Consider the following 4,590-nt stretch of genomic DNA (forward strand, 5'->3'; position numbering starts at 1 on the left):
TTCTTCTCACATTGCTGTCTGCTATAGTTGAGATGACACAGTTGCTGAAATCTCTTCCTCAGTTTAGAAATATGTCAAGCAAAAAGCTTGACTTACTTCTGAACAGACAAAGAAATGGGAGAAGCAAAAAGATAAGAGATAAAAATAGGTTTGATGATTTAAGCTGTTGGTGGGGGAAAGAGAAACACACAGACAGAGACTTATCACCTACATATGTGTGTGAGTGAGTGTATATATACACCCACACAAAGCACACATAATACACACAGACACACACACACACACACACAAATTCATATGTTTAAATGACTTTATTAACCTCTAAGCAACAGGAAAAAGAACCTGATGTTTCTGGGATTGCTCCTTTGTGTGTGTGTGTGTGTGTGTACATACATATATATACACACAGATACATACATGGATGCACATGCACACACACACACACACACGTATAAATTGATAGGGGAGGGCGGAGGAGATGGAGCATTATTCAGCAGCTCACTTTTTAAACAAGGAAAAGTTTTCTTTGATAATAATAAGAAAATTTCCCCTCACTCTTCCACACCCACTCATTTATGACCTAATGTCTAGCTACCAGCAAATCTACACATATCTTTTCATTTTTTTTTGGTATCAGAATCATCATCCTCTGCACCCAGATTGCAATTTGAGGGATATTTGGCTACCATGTCTAACTGCTTGAGCAACCACATATACAGTGCCTCATTGATCCTGTTGTTTTATTTTGCTGTTGTTGCTGAACTCTGAGCCAGCTCTGTCTGATAGTGCAGTCCTATAACCAAAAGGAACCTCAGATCAGCTCTGATTCAGCAAACCTTTAACCCTTTAACATGCTGATTATCAGTCACATGTAATGCTTAATCAGTCATACTGCTTTTAAATTAATTAAGCAATATCTTGTAGCTTTGAGATTTCAGTAATGCAGTCATTTTTTTTTTTTTAATGACATTGTAGGGTAGGTATGTGAAACCATATCTAACGAGTTTAAACATAAAATAAGTAAAACGTTTGAGCCAGATATGGTTAGTTTAAATAATAAAGGGTTAATCTTAGGGAACTCCAGATCAGTTTTGAATAAATATAAGTTTTGGTGAACTCAACCAGGATAGTGGTTTCTTATTTTAGACAGCAATTTTAAGAGGACAGGATTATTCAGTGTCATTAACCCCAGTAGGAGGCGCAATGGCCCAGTGGTTAGGGCAGCGGACTCGCGGTCATAGGATCACGGTTTCGATTCCCAGACCGGGTGTTGTGAGTGTTTATTGAGTGAAAACACCTAAAGCTCCACCACACTCTTCCACCATACTCTTCCACCATACTCTTCCACCACAACTTTTTCTCACTCTTACTTCCTGTTTCTGTTGTGCCTGTAATTCAAAGGGTCAACCTTGTCACACTGTGTTACACTGAATATCCCCGAGAACTACGCTAAGGGTACACGTGTCTGTGGAGTGCTCAGCCACTTGCACATTAATTTCACGAGCAGGCTGTTCCGTTGGTCGGATCAACTGGAACCCTCGACGTCGTAAGCGACAGGGTGCCAACAACATAACCCCAGTAATTGACAAGTGGCTTTAAAGGGTGAAATAATTCTTTCTACTACAAGCACAAGGCCTGAAATTTTGAAGGAGGAGGTTAGTCGATTACATCATCCCCAGTGCTCAACTGGTATTTATTTTATCAACCCTGAAAGGATGAGAGGCAAACTTGACTATGGCAGAATTTGAACTTAGAACATGAAGATAGGCAAAATGCTACAAAACATTTTGCCTGGCATGTTAACAATTCTGCCAGCTCACCACCTTAATAATAATAATGATGATTCCAAATTTTGGCACAGGGCCGGCAATTTCAGGGGAGAGATTAAACTAATTCCAGTGTTCAACTGGTGCTTATTTTATCAAACCTGAAAGGATGAAAGGCAAAGATGATCTCAGTGGAATTTGAACTCAGAACATAAAGACAGGTGAAATATCACTAACTACTGCTGATGAACATTTCTTGTCTGCTACTGATACCCCTGTGGTTTTATGCACCAGATCTCTGAGAGACTTTCTCAGGGCTAGTTCTGCAGTATTAGGCACTCCTGTAATACATCCACATTAAGTAGGATATAAAGGTTGCTTTTCAGTAATAATGTTACCTCATCACTAATAGCTAATAATAATAATAATAATTATTGTTTCTAATTTAAGCATAAGGTCAACAACTCTGAGGGGAGAGATAGCTAATTAAATTCATTCCAGTACTTGATGGGTACTTTGTTTTATCTACTCCTCATGAATGATGACTTCAGCAGGATTTGAACTCAGAATGCAATGAGTTGGAAGAAATATCGCTAAGCATTTAATTCATAATGTTGTTGTGTAGGTCCAAGTCAACCCTGACTATTCCAGTAGCCCTATAATCAAAAGGCATTTAAGCCATGACCATCCCATAGTTTTAAGCATATAATATCTTGGACTACATCATCCAATGTATCCTTCCTATTATAGGAAGGATAAGCTTAAGGAGATTTGGCTGTTATTTCTAATAGATTAAAGGACCCTATAGAGGCTCACCTGTAATAAAAATAAGTGGTGATGATGATGGTGGTGATGATGATGGTGGTGGTGATGATGATGGTGGTGGTGATGCTGACGACAGTTGCGATGATAATGGTGATAATAACAGGTGATTATATGAAGTGAAAACAATAACATTAATCTTTGCAATTTAGGTGAAAAATGAACTGTTAACACTTGAATAATTTATAAATAGCAAAATATTTTACTGCCTAATATCAGTTTGACGAATTAACAATGAAATAATGTTAAATTATCCCTTTAATTACCGTAAACGGTACCAATTGAGATTAACTTCAGTTTAATTCTGACATTTAACAATAAGTATTAATCTCATTAAAGATAACCTGTAATTAAATTTAATCTTTGATAAATGAAAGAATTCCTGATAGCCGAGGGGTGACACTGGACCTGATTTTTTTTGTGGCTGTAACAATATTGGGATTAACTGTACAAGACAAAGAGGCATAGCTTGTAAACTGCACTAAGCCCCATCTGTAATAGTCAGTACATGTTCACTGTGTGGCACTATAGTCCCTCTGTGTGGCACTATAGTCCCTATTGTGTGACACTATAGTCCCTCTGTGTGGCACTATAGTCCCTCTGTGTGACACTATAGTCCCTCTGTGTGGCATTATAGTCCCTCTGTGTGGCATTATAGTCCCTACTGTGTGGCATAATAGTCCCTCTGTGTGGCACTAAAGACCCTCACTGACCAAAGCCCTGTGAGTAGATTTGGTAGATAGAAGCTGAAAAAAGGCGAGCTGGCAGAATCGTTAGCACGCCGAGCGAAATGCTTATCGGTATTCCGTCTGTCGTTACGTTCTGAGTTCAAATTCCGCCGAGGTCAACTTTGCCTTTCATCCTTTCAGGGTCGATAAATTGAGTACCTGTTACGCACTGGAGTCGATGTAATCGACTTAATCCCTTTGTCTGTCCTTGTTTGTCCCCTCTCTGTTTAGCCCCTTGTGGGCAGTAAAGAAATAAGAAGCTGAAAAAAGACTATCACATATGTGCTTGTGCATGTGTGTGTGTGTGTTTCCTTGTCTTGACGTCATGACAGTTGTAAATTGAATGTCACAGTCATACAAAGAGTGTCATTCATTCCCAATATTCTGCAAAATCATGTTGGGCCATGGGGAAATATTACCTTACTTGGTAAAAGGTAACGGTTAGCAACAGGAGGGGCATCTGGGCATAGAAAATCTGTCACAATAAACTCAATCATACCCATACAAGCACAAAAAAGTAGATGATGAAATAATGATGAAACAGACATAAAAGTTTTTACTTAACACACAGTTGTGTAAATATAACTTTATGTCACCTTGAACTGGGTCGCATTTATTTTCCATTCTTTCTACAAATACTTGTGTGAAATAGGTCACAGTGAAATAGAGAAAAAGATTCAATGATTTCAAATGAACGTTTTTAAAGCCTTAGCTTGTTAAGCTGAGGTTTTAAAAACTTAACTGATACCTATTATCACAGATATAATTTTATAGCTGTGAGAATAGGTATAAGGAAGTTAACTGATCTAGTTAGTAGACTGAAACACATAGCAGGAGAAAGAGAGATTTTGAAAGATTTTTCTCTATCAAGAAATATACCTTTAAACACTACTCCTTGCAATCTTTGATATGGATGTTGTCTTTGATCACATCACCCCAACATCTGGTCACCTAACTCTCCAGACTGCAACCACCTTTATTATTGTGTGTGGAGCGCAGTTGAGTGAGAGATCAACAAAACTCTTTGTAACACCAAAGATGAACTGAAGGCAAGGATTATGGCAGCATTCACCAACCTAAACACGGAGACCACCCAGAAGAATTCCAGGAGATTCCAAAGTCATCTGGCAGCTGTGGTTGAAGCCAATAGCGATTTTAATGAATAAATTTACTGTTTAGTATTTCAAGATATTTTTATGAAATTTTGGTAAATATATCTGTTAAAATGAGATATCAGTGTTATTTTCATCTTTGCATTATATATATATATATAT

General features: G+C 37.9%; 1 protein-coding gene across 4 annotated transcripts in view; it reads right to left on the bottom strand.

The window, feature by feature from the left end:
• Positions 1 to 4,590, bottom strand: part of LOC106883030 (unconventional myosin-XVIIIa) — a 237,634-nt gene that overhangs the window by 137,357 nt on the left and 95,687 nt on the right. The window lies entirely within an intron of this gene.

The sequence above is a fragment of the Octopus bimaculoides genome, chromosome 26 (assembly GCF_001194135.2).
Source record: "Octopus bimaculoides isolate UCB-OBI-ISO-001 chromosome 26, ASM119413v2, whole genome shotgun sequence".
In the NCBI taxonomy this organism is placed as follows: Eukaryota; Metazoa; Mollusca; class Cephalopoda; order Octopoda; family Octopodidae; genus Octopus; species Octopus bimaculoides.